Below are 22,322 nucleotides of genomic sequence, written 5' to 3' on the forward strand. Positions count from 1 at the left end.
TTCCCTTATTATGATCAACTTACTCCCATATCTGCAAAAGATCGAGCTACAGGGAAAGCTGCTCAAACAACTGCATATATTGTTGAAAAGATAGATGCGAAGGTTGTAGCTACTGTAAATAATCTTGAAGAAGGAAAAATTTACTGTGGATGCGAAGATGATGTTTCCTTGGATGAGATGGATGTCTCAGCTACACAATCATAACCATCGAAGCCAAACCAAAATGGTTCCACATCTTCAAAGAAGAAAAAAAAAAAAGATTTTTGATGGAAGTAAATAAACTTCCACTTCAATTATTGTTGTTGCAATGTTATTGGAGGAAAACATATGGATTGTTGGCCTTGAATTAAGTAGGATCATTGCCTCCGAGAAAGTGATTCAAGAATGTGCTCAAAAATTATATCCTGCTTTAGGTGAAGTAGAATGATTAAATGAGGATGAGCGTTATTGTGCCTTGAGCAAAATTTCAAACCATCCAACGCAAATGCTCATTTTCTTTAGTCTACCTTCTTCAGTGCAATTGGAATGAGTGAGAAGATTTCCTTCTGAGTTTTAGTAACTTTTTGTATTTGTAATATTTGGATGATATAATGACATGATAAAATACCACAAACTGTTGTAATTTTTTGATGTTCTAAAATTTAACATATAAATTGTGGCATATAAGCTAATGACATCATGTAACTTTTTGTTAAAGTATAAACATTATGTTTGGATGTAAAATATAATTCTCAAACTATTTATTAGTTCTAATCTTTTCTTTTAGTTTAGAAGATAATTAAATTATTTATTTCGCTAATGATATTGTAGCACATTAAATATGCATTGTAGTTTAAAAATAATAAAGTAGGTTATATATTATTTTTATAATATTATATATTATGATTTTTATTAATTCATATTTTAATAATAATTATATTAAAATGTTATTAAATTATATATTATTTTATTAAATTATATTTAATAAATAATGTTAAAATATGATCAAATTACTTATTATTTTTATTAAATTATATTTAATAATATTATTCAAATTCAATAAAAATAATAATAATCATTTACCTAAAAATTATGCTAAGGGTACTTTGGTCATTTAAATAATTTTTCTTATACTATTATAACATCTATTCGATTCAACTAAACACAAAAATATTATTACAACTTTATTTTATTCCTTGAACCAAAAAATTAAATTACTTATTATAACTCTATTTCATTATAGCTTTATTCCGTTCACCCCGATTAAAGATAGTGTAAGAGTCCTCAAATGGCATCAAAAGCTTTGGTGATAATGTCAAGCAAATCTTGGCACATGAATTTTGGCATACAATATGCTCTCGGCAAGGCCTTGGGCTCACTGTTATCTCTGCCCATCATCCTTATCTTTAGTGTTTCTCCTTTAAATCTAAGCAAGGTCTACATAAAACCCTAATTCTACAAATACCCAGTAGCCATGGGTGGTGGGGGTTACGCTGGCGACTATATTGTTTTCTGGTTCTTTAATTTCTTCAACTCTATCCTTTGATTTTTTGCTCAAATTTGGAAAGTTTAGCCAAATTTTATATAAATTTCGAAATTAAATTTTGGGCATTGTATTATTAGATTAAAGGAATTTTTTTTTTCAATTGTCATGACATTTCGGGTTTAAATAATGTTAGCTATCATTGCAAATGTTAGGTTCCTAGGCTTTTCAATTGAAATAATGTCTTAGGTTTCTCAATATTATTAGATTTAGGCATCGCGTTAAAATTTCAAATTAAATTTTGGGTTTTAAATATTTTTAAAGAATTAAGATCAAATTTAAATAATGTGTAAATGTTGATGGTTAAAGCTTTTTAAAAATTATGATCAGTTTAATTTTGTAAATGTTAAAAGTTAAATTTATTATTATGTTAATTTTAAAACTGTCATATCATCTTTTCAGTTACAAAGTAAATGAGAATTAGTGAAATTAGACTAAAATGACCATTTTAAAGTTTTTTATAATTGAGCGGTGAAAAGAAAATTTTAAACATAATAAGATGGTATGTAGTGTAACTTACTCCTTTGTTTATGGTTTATTATCCTATAATCTGCAAGTGAGTAAAAAACTCCATTAGTCTAAGTTGATGTAATTTGTTTTTAAAGTATAATAAAATAATTAAAAGAGACATTTAGCATATCTTAAATTTGTTTGTAGAGTTTTTTTTATTCTACTGTTAGTGGAATGGTCAGAACAATTACCCTTTGTTTATTAGATAATAATTAATACACTATGTAGACACTCAATTTTGTCCGGGCCCAGAAATAAATCCAAAAACAAAAATAATAAACCCCCCCAAAAAAAAGGAAGTCCAAGCTCAGTCCAGAATTACAAATATAATTTGGCCCGATCGGAATGGCCTATTACTTGAAAAGATTTAAGGTCCATCTACAAGCTTGACTCATATGGAAATATAATCTTCAATGATATGCAATCTTAGATATGATATGCAATCTTAGATATGATTGCAATCTTAGATATGATATGCAATCTTAGAAGATATGATTTTGTAATTTTAGAGATTTAATTTGTAGATACCTTTTAATCTTAACCGTTGATGTAATTGATCTGTACCGTTGGATTTGAGGAGGTTCAACTATAAATAGAGGCCTCTCCCTTCATTGTAAGCACACTGGAGTTTTGGGAAACAATAAAAATTTTTGAGAGTTTTCACTCAAATTTCTCTCCCTCTTACGTTCTTATTTTCTACGGTTTGTTCTTATTTTATTCTTTGTTCATCTTCGTTTTCAACCCTTTTATTTTGATTTAATCCATGTTTCCGAATTTTTTATATATTTTAATTTTTAATAATTTTATTATCATATCAAACTCTTTCATTTTTTAATAATTTTTTAGTATTACTCTTAGTAAATTATTTTTAAATTTTACTCAAATCATTATTTTAAAAAATATATTTCATTTAATTGTCATAGTCTATCCAAAAGTTTTTCTAAAATGAGGCAATATTTTTCGTATTTAGGAATTCGAGAAATAGTGCCCCAACATACTGGGTTGCGATTTCCCGTTTGTCTAAATGCCTAAAGTATCCTTCTAAATAGATTTTGTATCACGAGATGATTTCAGTTATGAGAGTTTAAGAATATTGTGTCCTATCATGCTGGATGTGATGTTTGTATTCTTTCGGAGCTAAGGAATCTCGATTTTTTTTCAACTTAAATAATTCCGGTTTTAAAAAAGGGATCCTATTTTTAAATCCTTTCAAATTTTTTACATTAAGACAGAAAACTATTCAATTTGGTGCCAATTTTGGGCGTTGCGAGGGTGCTAATCCTTCCTCGTACTTAACCAACTCCCAAACCTGTTTTCTTAATTTTCGTAGACCAAAACGTTTTATAAGGTGATCCAATCACACCTAAAAAGGTTGGTTGCGACTCCCGTTTTCGTTTTTCAAAAGTCGATCCCCATTTTTCAAACATCCCTTTAAAAAATGGTTTCGACAGCTTGGCGACTCCACTGGGGACTTAAGAAAGTCAAGCCAAGAAATTGAGTATTTTCTGTCTTAATGTCGGAAGTTTTGAAAATTTAAAATTGGATCCTTTTTACATGTGTTTGCTGCATATGTTTGTTACCTTATTGCTGTACATTACATTTGCATGACCGTTGTGGTCACACCCTTAAGTGGGAGTGAGAAGCTACGCTTTCGTAAGGTTTTCACCTTCGTATGAGCTAGTGGATTGCTTCCGGGATACTGTACCTATGTCTTTGTGAGATTTTCATCTCCGTATGGCCATAGGAAAATGTGTCCCCCTGAACTAAACTTGGTCTATATGAGCCTATAATGGGTGAAGACCAAGGAATCTGCTGGTTCAGGTACCCTGGCTTTAGAGCTAAAACTCATATAGTGAACTTTAAAGAGTTTAGGAAAGATAGTGATAGCTTTTAGTAAGCTACCCTTGTAAGTACTTGTTTATCATTTTTTTTATGATACTGATCTATTTTTATTTTGCTGTCATTGCATGTCATTTGGCATTTAAAGGTGTCGATTCATGGCTCGATTTCTAGATTAGAAAGTTTTGTAATGAGGAATGAATACCTTGATAGTGTGGAGGACAATGCTTCTGTCTGTACCTGGTTAGAGAAAACCCAGTTAGAGAAAGGAGATAGTGTCACCGAGGGATATACGTCAAAGTTATGAGACTTCACCCGTATTAATTCGACGCAGAATGAGTTTCCGGAGCTGAGAAACATTTGGGCCCAATGAGATGACGAGGCTAAGCAGCTTTTCTATCAGAATTATGAAGACCTTCCCTATTTGCTAGACGTCAAAGTAGATAGGCACTTGTTTCGAGCTATGGTACGGTTCTGGAACCCTGCTTATAGTTGCTTTACATTTGGTGATGTTGATCTTGCACCTACTTTGGAGGAGTATACGACTTTTCTGCGTTGCCCGAGGATTCAGGGTCACAAGGCTTATGTTAGGCCTGCTAGTCTTCCAACTTTTGCAAAGAAGTTGGTGATGATTACTGGGGTGAGTGAGTAGTGGGTTGTAGCTCGTATACAGCAAAAGGGTGATAGTAAGTGCATTCCATGAGCCGTTTTGAGGGATTTGATATCGACACATCCAGACGTAAAGAAAAGGGTCGACGTCCTGGCTTTGAGTATTTATGGCATGGTGATTTTCCCAAAGGCGTTGGGGCACATAGATGATGCAGTTGCAAATTTGTTCGATCGCATTAGTAAGCAGAATACACAGGTACCAGCAATCCTAGCTGATACATTTAGATCTTTGAGTACATGTCGGAGAGCCGGAGAAGGTAGATTCATTAGATATGCACAGTTGCTATTGGTTTGGTTCCACAGTCATTTTTGGAAGCTTGATAAGGTTCCTTGCCGAGTATTCTTTGAGGGTTATTCTCCCTTAAAAGAAGCAATAGACATGCCAAGGAGATATGACATTTCAGAGGAGAGGTAGATAGACATTCTTCAGAATCTTCGAGAGGAAGATGTTATGTGGAAGGCTCATTGGTTGGTTCCTAGTGAAGTCCTTTACCGCTGTAGTAGTTTTGATTGGGTCCTTTTGCCAGGAATTTAGGGAGTTGTTGAATATACACCATTTTTTGTTCTAAGGCAATATAGAGCGAGGCAGTTCATACCAGTTACACAGGGTCTAGCTCAAAGTGATTTCTCTTATAAAGGAGATCACTATAAGAAGAAGATGCGAGAGATTTCTGAGGCTTGGAAGAAGCCTTTCTGTATGAAGATCTTGACCGAAGGCTCGATGTCAATCCTTGAGTATAAAGGGTGGTTTAGTAGGAGAGTCAACAATAATGTCCCTAGACCAATTTTGGGAATGGCTCGATCATTAGAGGAGAGCTTATGAGTGATTCTATCAGAGTTAGAGGTTATGAAGCAAGAGTTCAAGAGAAAGAATTCGGAGATTGAAAAGAGGATTGAGAAGCTCGAAGAGGAAAAAATGTGCTTAAGTCTCGACGTCAATGTTCAAAAGATGGAAGTTGAGAAGGTGAAAAAAGAAAAGAGAAAGATCGAGATGATTTAAAGACGCACTACAAAAAGGCCCAGGTAACGTTGAAAAGGGTCGAATTAGGGAGATCTCTAGAGCAGTGGCAGCAAGAGATTCAGGAAGAAAGAGCCAAAGCCGAGTATTGGGAGAAGAAGTTCCAAGAGATACAGTCGTATAATCAGGCCCTAGAGAAGGAAAATCAAGGATTAAAAACTAAGGTGGCTGAACTTGGACAATCTCTTCATCATCACCGAAGTCGTAACCTTGCAATCGAGTTAAAGGCAAGCTTGAATAAGATCGAGGAAATGAAGCACGATATTGGAAGGTTGGAAGTAGCACTACAGGCTGTGAGCTACGGATTGAGCAGCTCGAGGCAAGAGAAGAACAGTGAAAAGGAGAACTTCACCATCTTCAGGATCAAGTTGGAAATAGGGATTATCTCATGGGAGAAGCCTTATTTAAGATTCGAGAGGTTGCTAAACACTTGCAGGATTTGGCAGTACAAGCTAGAACACTGAGTATAATGTATGAGTCATCATCAGACAGAGGACGAGAGTTAACATTGTTATTAGATAGGGTTAAGACTCTAGGCCTACGGGCGAAAGCGTATTTGTAATCCGTTTTATGAAAAGATTTTTTTTCCTTAAATAACATTTTCTAAAATGAAATTGAATCAGAATCGAAATCTTTTTGCATTCACGCATTTGCATTTCATAGCATCTCATTGTATCATATGCATTCAAGTTTATAGAAAGACTCTAATTAGTTAAAATTAATAAGGAGAAAGAGAGTAAGAGAAAGAAAATCTGGAAGCAACACATCACTACGGAACTCGTGCAAAAACTAAAAACATGGACCAAAGATTTGAACAGTTACAAAAGGACATGCAGGACCAATTGGCAAAGATGCAAAACGACATGATGAAGCAAATGTTGGAGGCACAAAGGAACATGATAGCTGAGATGGCCCAACTTCTGAGGGTCACTGATAAGGGAAAGGCTCCCATGGAAATTACTGGCGAGGAGGGTGAGGATCATCCTCCAGGTTTCACCCTACCCCACGTGTCTACACAAACCGAGGCACTTCCTAGGAGGCCATCTGTCACTATAAGGCCCCAACAAGGGTCGGTCGATACTGGGATCCCTATGAATTTCCCAACTGGTTCAGGATTCAATTTGGGTGAAAATTCTACAAATCCTGTCATTCCTGACTTAGACATGGCTGAAAAAGAGGATCTAAGAACTGAGGCTGCAAGACAGTTAGAAGATCGCTGCAAATGGTTGGAGGAAAAGTTCAAGGCTTTAGAGGATGTTGATGGGCATCATAGGGTTGATGCCAAAGATCTAAGCTTGGTCCCAGACTTAGTTCTTCCTCACAAATTCAAGATGCTAGAATTTGAGAAGTACAATGGGACTACTTGCCCAAAAGCCCACATTACGATGTTCTGTAGGAGGATGACTGAGTATGTGAATAATGATCAATTGTTGATTCACTATTTCCAAGATAGTTTAATTGGAGCAGCAGCCAAGTGGTATAATCAACTAAGCCGGGCTAGAATAAGTTCATAGAGGGATCTTGCACAGGCCTTCATGCAGTAGTACAATCATGTGACTGACATGACTCCGGATAGGATCACGCTGTAAAATATGGAGAAAAAGCGTAATGAAAATTTTAGGCAATATGCACAGAGATGGAGAGAGGTAGCAATGCAAGTTCAACCACCGTGTGACAACCCTAATTTGACCCTAGTCGAAAAGTGGTTTCAGGACCACAAAACCGAGTCATAAAAATAATTAACTGTTAAATTCTATGTTTATTATATGTGTAAATGCATGTGTGAAAGTTTCATGCTTTGATTTTATCATTTGTATGTGAAATTTATAAGATAGGACTCATGTGATAAAACTTGAAAGTGTGATAGGTAAATTTTAAAATGCCAAATAATGCATGAAATGTTGACATGAGGGATTTGCATGTCAAATGGACCAATTTTGTTAGTGGCCAGCCATAAATGATGGTTGATGCATAATATATGTTTCATTTAAGTATTATAATAAGTAATGGCTTTATTTTTTGAAATAAATTAATTAGTAAAACAATAAAAGATGATAAAAAATAGATGTTCATCTTTCTTTCTTGATTGCCAAATTTGGGAAAGAAAAATAGTGAAGAAAAAGCCAAGGCATTCGGCCATGGTTATCTCCATTTAAAGGTATGTAATGCAATTTTTATTTGTCATTGATTATGAAATTAAATGGATAAATACATAGCATAGTTAACCCATGGTTTAAATTCATGAATCAATGAACAAGTGTCCTTTCGGCAAGTGCTAGATTGGTATTATTTTGATAAGTTTTTGGGAAGATGTTAGTTATATGTTAAGTAGCTTAAATGATGGTTGAATAAGTAGAATTCATGGTTGAAAAGTATGAATTGAAATTGCCATATGTGTGTATATGCATTTTGGAAAGAAAAATGTTGTTGTTTAGTTGAGTTTTCATTTGATATGTACATCCGGTCAAAAGGGGGGGAGGAATAAGATGAATTTAAAATGTTGTGGTTTGTTTTTAAAGTTGGTTAAATAGTTGTGGTCATTTCCGAATACATTTGTGTTAGGGGAAAATATGATTAAGTATCGGTTTGACGAGCTAAATATATATGTATATTCGGCTATATAAATTTGATGTGTACTTGAAAATAATATAAGCCTTAAGAGATTGTGTTTGTGTATGTGAACTAGATGTTTTATGGATAATCGGCTAAAAGGGTAAATGGCTAAGTCATAGGAATTGGGGTGATATACATTCGGTCATTAGGGTTATATGTACTTGGTAATGTGAGTTATGTATTAAGTAAGTTATTTCTTCGAAATGTATATTCAGTCATTGTTTAGCATAGGTGAAACCTATGTACAATTTGCTACATTTGATCATGAAATGGAATTTGTATATGAAAGCTAAGTTTGAGTGGTTAGGGCCGAATGTGGTATATGAGATAGTAAGGCATGATATGATTATATATATGTGTGTATACGTGGTTGTGGATAAAATGAGTAATTGATTAAATTGTGTTAGTCACACATAGGTATATAAAAATATATGCCTTAGGTAAGTACCTTGTGACATAGAGACATTCGGTTATACATATATATATTATATAGATAAATTCGTGTAAATAATAGGCATGATATCGAGTTATGGTACATTTTATAAAACTTAACATGTATGGAAGTTATATGATTATCAAATGTGATTATTAAAGAAGTAAAGTTAAGTAGGTAATTAAACAAATTCAATTGTTTAATTTTAAAGCTCAAGAGCAAAGAGGAACTAAATTAGATAAGGGGAAGGAGAAAGCAATCGAGTAGCCTATCCGTAACTGTTCAATTATACCCGAGGTAAGTTTTGAGTAGTTTCTTTTAGTATAAAATTGATGACGCTTTTATAAGAGTATATTAAGTGAATTGCAATCTTTGGTTTGTTCTTGATTATAGTTGTATAATAAATAGTGTATGTATACCATTATAGTATAATGGTCACTTTGGGATTAAGCTTGAATGGTGAAATGAATGTGTGGTATTAAGTATAACTCTTGAGCCGAAATGTGAATGATGATGTGCATATTGAGCTTATATCCTAATGTAGTAAATGACTACTAAAGTGATAGGTTGAATGAGATATGTTAAAATATGACTAAGTATGCATGGTATTTGAAATATATCCGGACATGAGGTCCGCAGGCTATGTGCTGGAAATATATCCGAACTTGAAGTCTGCAGGCTATGTGCTGGAAATATATCCGGACTTGAAGTCCGCAAGTTATGCGCTGGAATGGTACCCGGGTTAAAGACCCGTGGACTTGTGTTATAAATGTGTTTCGAGTTCTAAGACTTGACAGGACCGAGGCCAGTAAGTTAAGTAAGACTATGATATTGAATGTCCGTAGCAACCATCGTCGAGTAAGTAATATATATACTTTACATGTTAACGTACGTATTATGTGCTCATATGTGAATTGATTTCAAAATGATTTATTAGTATCAAAGAACCATGTATATATATATATATATAGGTGTGTGGATGAATTTGGTATTTGAGGATAAGACAATGACATATTCAGTCACTGTAAGTCATTATTAGGGGTGAGTAAAACTCGATTCGACTCGAAAAAATCGAAAAAAATCAAATTTCGAGTTAAACGAATCGAGTTATTTGAGTTAATCGAGTTATTCGAGTCAACTTGAATTTTTTTTCGAATTTCGAGTTCGAATCGAGTTGAGTTTTCGAATTCGAATAACTCGAATAATTCGAATAATTCGAATATCAAACTATAATATTTTACATTTTTACCCCAAACTCCCAAACCTTTTTACTTTTCCCTTAAAACTTTTACTCCTTCCCACTTTCCCCCCAAAACTTTTACTCCCTTTCAATCCCAACCCCCCAATCTACACAAAATCCATTTCCCACTAAAATTTTACTCTCCCATTTACTTTTTCTCAAAATTTTATTCCCAAAAATACTCAAAACTTTTTATTTTCCCCCATAATTTTTACTCCCTCCCATTTTCCTTTTAAAATTTTTACTTCCTTTTAATCTCACCTCCCATCTACCCCAAATCCACCCCCAATTTTTTTTTTAATATTTTCCCTACAAAATTTTACTCTCCCCTATTTACTTTCCCTCAAAACTTTTATCTCCCAAAACTTTTATTTGCCCCTAAATTTTTACTTCTCACCCTATATTCTCAAATAAAAATTAAAATTATCTAAAAAATCACTAAACATAAATAGTAATAATTTTATTTATATCTACTATTTATATTATTAAATTAAATTTCACATTTTATATTATTTATATTATTGGATTGTTTAGTCATATTGAATATTTATATTAAAATTAAATTATTAATTATGCTAGTAAATATTCATGTTAAAATTTTATATTGGTATCAATTTCACATTTTATCTTTAAAATAATTTTTATTAAAAATCACATTTTTACATCTAATATATTTTTAATTGAAAATACATAGTGACAAGAATCTGAAGATAATTGAAGCAACTAAGCAAACAAAGAAGCTAACCCATATATAAAAGATTAATAAATAAATTATGAGGTGATGAAAGTTAATAAAATTTTTAATTAAGGTGGATAAATTTTATTACGATGGGTGACAGTGGTTACAAGGACCCAAAATTATTTTTTAAAATTTAACTCGAACAAATATATTCGATTCGATTCGATTCGAATTCCATCTCACTCGACTCGATTCGAGAAAATTTCAAATAAAGTTAGGATGATAAAATAAGATTCGAAAACTCGATTAACTCGAAAATTTTTTATTCGATTCGATTCGATTCGATCAAATGCTCACCCCTAGTCATTATAGGAAAATATGTGACTAAACGTGATTGTATAAACCATGTAGATAATGAAACATGTGCTAGAAATTTTCTTGTGTATACATAAATACATATTCGGCCAATAGGATTTAAAACTAGTGTACTTATGTATATTCGGCCAAGTGAATTACAATTAGAATACGAGTTTTGTGATATTTAATGTTCGTTTTATATGATACGTTGTGATTGTTTGAAATGCTTAAAACTTACTAAGCATAGTAATGCTTACTTTGTTGCCTTAATTCTCTATTTTATAGATCTTATTCGTTAGCTACGGTCTCGGGGATCTCAAAGTCGAAGTCGTCCACACTATCTAAGCCTTTTGGTACTCTAGTAGTTAAATTTCGATAATGGCATGTATAGGCTTGACTTTTTGTTGTTAAATAATTATCTTTTTGATGATGTATATATGTATAGCCATGCGAAAATGGCTTGATAAGTTACTATATGTGTTCCAAATGGTTAATGTGAATGTGTGGTTGAGATTTGATTAATGTTTTCAATGTTTGATGTGAATTGAACTTAAGAATGAATCACTATACCTAATTATCTTGATATGACTCTTTTGTATATGGTAATACTCTTTAACCCTCTGGCGACGGGTACGGGTTATGGGTGTTACACACCGTTGTTGGAGAAGGAGACTACCATGTTGTTCATCAACACTCTAAAAGCTCCATTCATCACTCACATGATTGGGAGCACCACCAAAAGCTTTGCGGATATAGTCATGGCGAGAGAGATGGTTGAGAATGCCATAAGGGGTGGCAAAATTGAGGGGGAAACAACTAAAAGATCGGCCCCAAAGAGAAAGGATAGTGAAGTGAATAATACAAGCACTTTCAACATGAGGGTAATCACAGTTGGTCAACCTAAAACAGCTGCAGTTGAGCAACAGAGTTCTCAAAGGCAGGAGTCAGGTACAAGGCAGAATTCTGAAAGGATGCAATTCACACCTATCCCCGTGACGTATCGTGAGCTCTATCAAAGCTTATACGATGCACATGTTATTTCTCCTTTTCACCTTAAGCCATTGCAGCCCCCATATCCTAAATGGTATGACGCAAACGCCAAATGCGAATACCATGCTAGAATACCGAGGCATTCGATTGAAAACTGTACTGGTTTTAAGAAAGCTGTAGAAAGGCTTATTAAGATGGGGGTGGTGAAGTTCGATAATACCCCGAATACTGAAAACCCATTACCAAATCATAGCGATCAAGGAGTGAACGCCATTGGTGAAACCAGTGAGAGGAGAATAAAGGAAGGCGTGGCTGAAGTGAGAATGCCGATGAAGATGATTTGGGAAGAAATGGTAAAAAGAGAGATGATAATCTCTAAAGAGAGGAATGAAGAAGCAAGGGACTATTGTGAGTTCCATGCCGAAGAGGGGCACAAGATTCAGGAATGCGACGAGTTTAAGGCCTTGATACAAAGCCTTATGGACAACAAAGAGCTAGGATTTTATGAAGCTGGGCCAAATGAGAGACATATATGCACATTAGAAGGTGCACCGAAGAATCAAAACCGACCAATGATCATTATTTCTTTACCAGGAAGTAATGAAGTTGAAATACCGACGGTACTGAAAGTCATCATTCATAAACCTGTTTCCTTTCCTTATAAGGATAACAAGAGGGTACCATGGAGTTATAACTGCCATGTGTCAATGCCGGAGAGGGAAGATATAGCAAGTGCTTCTAAGGAAGTTCAAGGTGAGGGTTCCCATACACGGAGCGGGAAGCAGTATGATACAGTGGGCGTCAGAGAGGAGCCCACAAAAATAAATAATATTAGTACAGAGAAGGAGAAAGAGGCCGAAGCACCTATCAAGGAGCCAGTAAAGGAGGAAGAGGCTAAGTAATTTCTAAAGTTCCTTAAACATAGCGAGTATAGCGTGGTCGAGCAATTGCGTAAGCAGCCGGCTCGCATATCAATATTGGCTCTACTTCTGAGTTCTGAGGTGTATCGGGATGAATTGATGAAGGTGCTCAACGAAACATATGTCACCCATGACATATCCGTTAACAAGCTAGACCGGTTGGTGAATAACATAAGTGCGGATAATTTCATCTATTTTAATGACGATGAAATCCCATCGGGGGGCAAGGGGTCAACAAAGGCCCTGCACATCACCACCCGATGTAACGGGTACACACTCCCAAGCGTGCTCGTCGATAATGGATTAGCTTTGAATGTTCTACCATTTTCTACTCTGAACAGATTACCCATTGATGATTCACACATGAAGACATGTCAAAATGTGGTAAGAGCTTTTGACGGTACAGAAAGGAAGGTAATGGGAAGGATTGACATCCCCTTAGAAATTAGGCCGAATATATACTAAGTAGACTTCTTGGTGATGGATATCAAGCCCTCCTACAATTGCTTATTAAGGAGGCCATGGATACATTCAGCGGGAGCGATGCCCTCATCGTTGCACCAAAAATTAAAGTTAGTGACGGATGGACGGTTAGTAACCATCAATGCGGAGGAGGATATTATAGCCACAGTCACTAGCAAGACCCCTTATGTCGAGATGAACGAAGAGTCTATTGAGTGTTCCTTTTGCTCTTTAGAATTTGTGAATGCAACCTTCATTTCAGAAAGGAGTGAGCCACCGGCGCCAAAGATAGTAAGAGCCACGAGGATGGCTCTACAAATGATAGTGGTAAGGGAGCCTTGCCAGGAAGGGGGTTAGGAAAATACCTGCAATGAGGGACTCAAATCCCATAACTAAAAGAGAAGAGAGATTGCTTTGGTCTGGGCTTCAAGCCAGACTATAAGCAAAGGAGGAAGGAAGTTGAGAAGCACCAAGAGGGAAGAAGGGCGCGCCTTAATAGAAGAGAAGTGGAGTGGGAGCCGATGACATTTCCTCTAATATCCCAAACCTTTATATCAGGAGGGTTACTTTTAGAAAAAGATTGTCAGATTAATGCTATACACGACAAAGGATCAGAGTAAGGAAACCTTGAGGGCATTCGCCATTACGAATCGGGAAGCTCTTTGAACAATTGGACTGTGGAGGAACTTCCTTAGTCTTTAGAAATTTTTCAGAGTAATTCTCGAAACATTTTTGTTACTCTAAGGCCTAGGAGTAATAGGATTTCATTTGTGAAATGGGCTTACAATCATCTATTATTTTTTAATAAAGAATAACTTTTATCAATTTGAACGAGTATTGTTTCATTTTTATCAACCAATATTCCGTTAAATTTTGGTAATTCTTATTCTTTCATTCATAGCACATAAATAATCATTCTTAAATTCATCCATTCTTTATATATTCTTTATACTTCACAGATCTCTAGATATCAATGACATGAGCATTGATATTACAAATCCTGATTTCTCTCGTGAGCAAGATATGTGTTTAGAGGAATCACAGGATTTTGAAGATGTCTAGGATTGTGATGTGTCTCTAGATCTTTTGAGGATGGTGAAACAGGAGGAGAAACAAATCATGCCACATGAGAAATAGGCAGTAGAGAATGTAGCCTTAGAGGAAGGGAAAGAGGTGAAAATTGGCACACATATTGCTGATGATATAAGGCAAAGACTGATTGAGTTGTTACGTGAGTTTAAGGATATCTTCGCATGGTCCTATCAAGATATACCAGGGTTAAATACTGATATTGTGGTGCATCGTCTTCCAATAAGATAGAATTGTAAACCAGTTCAACAGAAGTTGCGAAGAATGAGACCAAATATCGTATTAAAAATAAAGGATGAAGTTAAGAAACAGTTCGATGTAGGATTCTTACAAGAGGTGAAGTATTCTGAATCGGTAGCTAACATTGTACCAGTTCCTAAGAAGGATGGGAAGGTACGAATGTGTGTTGATTACAGGGATCTAAACAAAGCTAGCCCAAAAGATAATTTCCCTCTGCCTCACATAGACACTTTGGTAGACAACACAGCGGGATATTCGTTGTTCTCCTTCATGGATGGTTTTTCAGGGTACAATCAGATAAAGATGCATCCTGAAGACATGGACAAAACCACCTTCATAACCTTGTGGGGGACTTTCTGTTACAAGGTAATGCCCTTTGGGCTAAAGAATGCAGGGGCAACATACCAAAGGGCTATGGTGACCTTATTTCATGATATGATGCACAAGGAAATTGAGGTGTATGTTGATGATATGATTGCCAAATCTTAACAAAGGAGGAACATATTGAGGTTTTAAAGAAACTATTCTTGAGATTAAGGAAGTTTCAGTTAAAACTTAACCCGGCAAAATGCACTTTTGGAGCCAGGTCGAATAAGTTACTAGGTTTTGTGGTCAGTGAAAAAGGAATAGAAGTTGATTCAGACAAAGTTAGAGCCATACAAGATTTGCCTTCACTGCGTACTCAAAAAGAAGTTCGGGGTTTTCTTGGAAGGTTGAATTATATTGCTCGGTTTATTTCTTAATTAACTGAGAAATGTGACCCTATATTTTGCCTCCTTAGAAAACACAACCAAGTTACTTGGGATAAGGAATGCCAGGGTGCTTTCGATAAGGTTAAGCAATACTTGTTAAATGCTCTTGTGTTATCTCCACCTAATCTAGGTAGAACATTAATTTTGTACTCATCAGTGTTTAGCAATTCTATGGGATGTGTGCTTGGCCAACATGACGAGTCGGGAAGAAAGGAGAAGGCGATATACTACCTCAGCAAGAAATTCACAGAGTGTGAGATGAGATATTCGCCAATTGAGAAATTGTGCTGTGCTTTAACTGGACGACCAAGGTTGAGGCAATATATGTTGTATCATACTACTTGGCTTATTTCAAAACTTGATCCTCTCAAGTATATGATGGAGTCAATGACTTTGAATGGAAGAATGGCGAGGTGGCAAATTCGCTTCGAGTTTGACATAGTTTATGTGAGCCGAAGGCTATAAAAAGAAGTGCGATAGCGAATTTCGCTAGTAGAGCTCTAGAAGACTATGATCCGTTGAATTTTGATTTCCCAAATGAGGAGTTGATGTGTAGACTACTGAGGATTATCCTTGGAAGTTGAGCTTTGATGGGGCATCCAATGCAGTGGGAAATGGAATTGGGGCAGTCTTGGTATCCCCAAATGGTGATTATTATCCATTCACGTACAAGTTGGATTTTGATTGCACAAACAATATGGCCGAGTATGAAGCGTGCATCATGGGACTCCGAGCGGCTATAGAGCGAATAATAAGAACCTTAGAAGTTTATGGAGACTCCACGTTGGTAATTTACTAGCTTAAAGGTGAATGGGAGACAAGGGATCCTAAATTGATCAATTATCGAAAGGTAGTTTTGGGGTTACTTGAGGAGTTCGATGACATCACTTTCAATTATATCCCACGAAACGAAAACCAGATGGCAGATGCTCTAGCAACCTTGGCTTCAATGATTAAAGTGAATAAAGAGGAGGAGATGAGACCCATTCAGATGAGTATCTTCGAGGCTCCAGCTCACTGTTGTAACATTGAGGAAGAAGAAAAGGATGATAACCCTTGATATTAGGATATATTGCGATATTTGAGAGATCGTAAATACCCAAAACAGGCAACTGAAAATGATAAGTGAACTTTAAGGAGATTAGCCTGCGACTACGTTTTGGATGGGGACATCTTGTACAAAAGAAGAAAGGACCAAGTACTGTTGAGATGTGTTGACGCCATGGAAGCTAAGCTAATCTTGGAAGAAGTTTACGAGGGTGTTTGTGGGACGCAAGCTATTGGTTTCATGATGGCTAGACAAATCATGAGGTTTGGATATTATTGGTCTACTTTGGAAGGGGATTGTATCAATTACGCCAAAAAATGCCATAAATGTCAAATTTATGGAGACAAGATTCATGTACCACATTCACCTCTACACGTTATGACTCCTCCATGGCCTTTTTCTATGTGGGGCATGGATGTCATTGGGCTAATATCACCAAAAGCTTCAAATGGGCATTGCTTTATTTTTATGGTCATTGATTACTTCACGAAGTGGGTAGAGGCTGCTTCTTATACGAATGTTACTAAGTCGACTATAAGTCGTTTCTTGAAGAAAGAGATTATTTGTCGGTATGAGATGCCTGAAAGGATCATATCAGACAGTGCACTGAACTTGAACAACAAAAGGATAGCAGAAGTTTGTAGTCAATTCAGGATTAAACATCATAACTCTTCGCCGTATCGCCCAAAGATGAATGGGGAAGTGGAAGCTGCTAACAAAAACATCAAGAAGATAGTGAGGAAAATGACTGAAACCTACAGAGACTGGTATGAGAAGTTACCATTTGCACTATTAGCTTACTGAACGTCTGTCAAAACCTCTACCGGGGCAACTCCTTTCTCGTTGGTTTATGGGATGGAAGCAGTGTTACCCATTGAAGTGGAAATACCGTCTCTTCGAGTCTTGTCAGAGATAAAGTTGAATGAAGCTGAATGGATACAATCGCGATATGATCAGTTGAACTTGATTGAGGAAAAGAGGCTAAAGGCCATTCGTCATGGTCAGATGTATCAGAAGCGAATGATGCGAGCTTACGACAAGAAAGTGCGACCAAGAGAATTCCAAGAGGGGGATCTTATGCTGAAAAGATCCTCCCTATTCAGAAGGACTTTAGAGGAAAATGGATGCCAAATTGGGAAGGGCCGTATGTCGTGAAGAAGGCCTTCTTTGGGGGTGCATTGATCTTAACGGAAATGGATAGGAAGAGTTTGCCCAATCCAGTGAATTCAGACTCAGTCAAAAAGTACTTTGCCTAAAGGAGAGAAGAATTCAGGGTGAAAACCCGCAAAGGGCACCTTGAGTTTTCGGAAAAAAAAAATAGAGAGGCCAAGGTGAAAACCCGCAAAGGGCGCCTTGTGACCAAAGGGGTTTTGAGTTGAAAACCCGAAAGGGCAGCTCAAATTTTGAAAAGCACATGGTAATCTTGCTATATCTGATTCAACAAAGAGTGAAGCGCGTTGCATATCGGGGCATCAACAAAGTATTTCGGAACTTTTAAACACATGTTGAATTCAAGAAAGTCTTCATAGAGCTGGTATATAAATGCTCAAGCGGCGATATCTAGAGCATCTAACTTTTGTCCTGTTTGCTATCTTTAGATTCTTTTTCTTCTCAAAGATAGGCTTTTAGATTAATTTCCTTTGTATTTTTTAACAAATTCATTCAAATCTAATTGTTCTCAAGATTAAATTCATCTTCCATTATTCTTAAAGTATGTTGCATTAAAATAATGATAGATGAATTAAATAATTTTAACAAATGAAGTTTTGCTCATTACTTTGGAAATTTCTAGATAATACAAGAAATTAAAGCAGAACAATTGTTCGAAGAATTCACGTAAGTGAGGTTTGAAAGAACTTGAGGAAATTTTCTCTTTAGTCCAAAATGATGATTGGACAAATCAAACGATTCGATCCTAAGAGAGGATCATCTTACAAACATTTTTGGTGGGTCATAGCATTTGAAGAATGGTACAAACCCACAGGCTGAGTAAGAATGATACTTCGAGAGAAATAAGGATAAACTTCGACGAAAGAATGAGTGGTGACGTCTGGAATAGGGGTCATATTCATAAACATTTTGCATTATAACAGGTTTAATTAGGAGTATTTGACTCACTTCGATCATAGCATCCTAATCATTAGGCATGATCTCATACACATTATACAGGTTATGTCCTTCAAGGGACAATGAAGATTGATGCGCCTTAACCCCCTAAGCAGTAGGGTAACAGGCTAAAGCATAGCAGATTTGACCTTTAGGTGTTTACGCTGAAACGGATCCAAGATGATTTAACATCTCTGTATTGTCAGAGAACAAATCGAAGAAACAGATTTGGCATCTCCATATTTGACGGAGAGCAGATCGAAGACATAACAGATCTAACCTTCGGATGTTTTCACATCGAAGTAGATCCAAGATGATTTGGCATCCTTGCGTTGACAAGGAGCAGATCAAAGACATTGCAAATTTGGCTTTCACGTGTTTACGCTGAAGCAGATCTAAGATGATTTAACATCTCTGTATTGTCAGAGAACAAATCGAAGAAACAGATTTGGCATCTCCATATTCGACGGAGAGTAGATTGAAGACATAGCAGATCTAACCTTCGGATGTCTTCACATCGAAGAAGATCCAAGATGATTTGGCATCCTTGCGTTGACAAGGAGCAGATCGAAGACATAGCAGATCTGACCTTCATTGAAGCAGATCCAAGATGATTTGGCATCTCTGTATTAGATGGGGAGCAGACCGAAGACACAGCATATCTGTCCTTCATTGAAGCAGATCCAAGATGATTTGGCATCTCTGTATTAGACGGGGAGCAGATTGAAGACATAATAGATTGGACCTTCATTGAAGCAGATCCAAGATGATTTAGCATCTCTGTATTAGACAGGGAGCAGATCGAAGACATAGTAGATTTGGCTTTCACGTGTTTACGCTGAAGCAGATCTAAGATGATTTGGCATCTCTGTACTGTCAGAGAACAAATCGAAGAAACAGATTTGGCATCTCCATATTCGACGGAGAGCAGATCGAAGACATAGCAGATCTGATCTTCATTGAAGCAGATCCAAGATGATTTGGCATCTCTGTATTAGACGGGGAGCAGATCGAAGACATAACAGATTGGACCTTCATTGAAGTAGATCCAAGATGATTTGGCATCTTTGTATTAGACGGGGAGCAGATCGAAGACATAGCAGATCTGACCTTCATGTGTTTACATCGAAGCAGATCCAAGATGATAGATTTGGCATCTCTGTATTAGACGGGGAGCAGATTGAAGAAGCAGATTTGGCGCTCTCAGATTAGACGGGAGCGGATCGAAGATAATGATTTGGCGTCTCAGATTAGACGGGGAGCAGATCAAAGATAGCAGATATCGCCTTCCGAGTTGCGGTGAAGCGATTGAAGCCGTCAAGAGGCCATTTAAAGAAGATCAAGGATCAAGAACTCAAGACTCGGCGAGCAGGAAAATTGGTCTTTATAATCTTTGCTCTATTTACATTACAAAGAATGAGCAAAGAGGGCATTATGAGACACTCAATTTTTCCTGTGCCCGTAAATAAGTCCAAAAAAATAATAAACCCAAAAAAACGAAGTCCAAGTTTAGTCCGAATTACAAATATAATTTGGCCCGATCGGAATGGCCTATTACTTGAAAAGATTTAAAGTCCATCTACAAGCTTGACTCATATGGAAATATAATCTTCAATGATATGCAATCTTAGATATGATACAATCTTAGATATGATTGCAATCTTAGATATGATATGCAATCTTAGAAGATATGATTTTGTAATCTTAGAGATTTAATTTGTAGATACCTTTTAATCTTAACCGTTGATGTAATTGATCTGCACTGTTGGATTTGAGGAGGTTCAACTATAAATAGAGGCCTCTCCTTCATTGTAAACAATCGGAGTTTTGGGAAACAATAAAATTTTTGAGAGCTTTCACTCAAATTTCTCTCCCTCTTACGTTCTTATTTTCTACGGTTTGTTCTTATTTTATTCTTTGATCATCTTCGTTTTCAACCCTTTTATTTTGATTTAATCCATGTTTCCGTATTTTTTATATATTTTAATTTTTAATAATTTTAGTATCATATCAAACTCTTTTATTTTTTAATAATTTTTTAGTATTACTCTTAATAAATTATTTTTTAAATTTTACTCAAATCATTATTTTAAAAAATATATTTCATTTAATTGTCATATTTTATCCAAAAGTTTTTCTAAAATGAGGCAATTTTTTTCGTATTTAGGAATTCAAGAAATAATGCCCTAACATATTAGGTTACGATTTCCCGTTTGTCTAAATGCCTAAAGTATCCTTCTAAATAGATTTTGTAAATCACGAGATGATTTCAGTTACGAGAGTTTAAGAATATCGTGTCCTATCATGCTGGATGTGATGTTTGTATTCTTTCGGAGCTAAGGAATCTCGATTTTTTTTCAACTTAAATAATTCCGGTTTTAAAAAAGGGATCCTATTTTTAAATCCTTTCAAATTTTTGACATTAAGACAGAAAACTATTCAAATTGGTACCAATTTTGGGTGTTGCGAGGGTGTTAATCCTTCCTCGTATGTAACCGACTCCCGAACCTGTTTTCTTAATTTTCGTAGACCAAAACGTTTTATAAGGTAATCCAATCACACCTAAAAAGGTTGGTGGCAATTCCTATTTTCGTTTTTCAAAAGTCGATCCCCATTTTTCAAACGTCCCTTTAAAAAATGGTTTCGACACACTAATAATATACTTTATTCTTATTTCATAAATAATTTTAACAAATTATCATATATTTTAATTTTTTTAAATAGATATTTTTTAATATTTTACCATAGGGAGTGTGAAAACTATGCCATCAAATATTGCTGGTGAATGTCAAGTTTGACGCGTTGTTTCTGTCTCAATGTGAAATCAGACTTTGGAAAAATTATTCAATTCCACATTACACACAATATAATATAAACATGGCCAACCCTTATTTAAAGACTAATCAGACATGCCAACGGAACACGGCTTGTAGTGGAAAGGTCAAAATCCTAAACTTTTGGGTATTTGATTTCAAGTTTTATACTAATAATTTCTTTTAAGGAAAAAAATATGTTTAAATTTATATTTTTGTTGTAATAGTAATGATCTTAACTAAATATTTATAATATTTTAATTGGTTAATTCTGCTTTATTGATATATTTGTATTATTATTTAAATTCTTAATTCAATTCAATTAAAAGAACTATTAAAATACTTTTTTATATTTTATATTATTATAATAATATTTTTATCTTATTTATATTTTAAATAAAATCAATAAACATTTTTATATATAGCGAGATTTAAACCATTATGACCCGCATTTGTAAAGTCTTAATTTTTCATATTGATTTAAACCACCTCAATTAAAATTTTGTTTTGATAATATTGTATATTTTAATTTTATTACACAGTTTTTCACTTGAGTTTGTATTTATGTTTTATCAATATTACTTAAGCATATGGCATCATTGATTTAATTTCACAAGTTTATAATTAAATTTTTCACCAACATAATGACAAAATTATGATAAATAAATAAAGTACGTTACCTATTTAATTTCTTTTTACTCACAATTTAAATTATATTTTTATTTTAATTTTGTACATACTATAAATTTATTATTATTAATTTCAAATTATCTTAAACACAAAATAATATTTCATAAGTGTACTTCTTATAACTTTAAAAAAAAAAAAAAAAGCTTCTGGAACACATTTGTCAAACCCATAATTGTCCTATACGACAGCAAACCAAAATTTTAAATGTAAAGTGAATCCCAAAAGTCAGATTTGCCCAGTTTTCAACTTTCTAATTGGTTCGCTATTGCTACTTATAATTCATTTGAAATAATATTAATTAGTATTTATGGAACTATTACTCATTAATCCAA

The sequence above is a fragment of the Gossypium arboreum genome, chromosome 8 (genome assembly GCF_025698485.1).
Source record: "Gossypium arboreum isolate Shixiya-1 chromosome 8, ASM2569848v2, whole genome shotgun sequence".
Classification (NCBI taxonomy): domain Eukaryota; kingdom Viridiplantae; phylum Streptophyta; class Magnoliopsida; order Malvales; family Malvaceae; genus Gossypium; species Gossypium arboreum.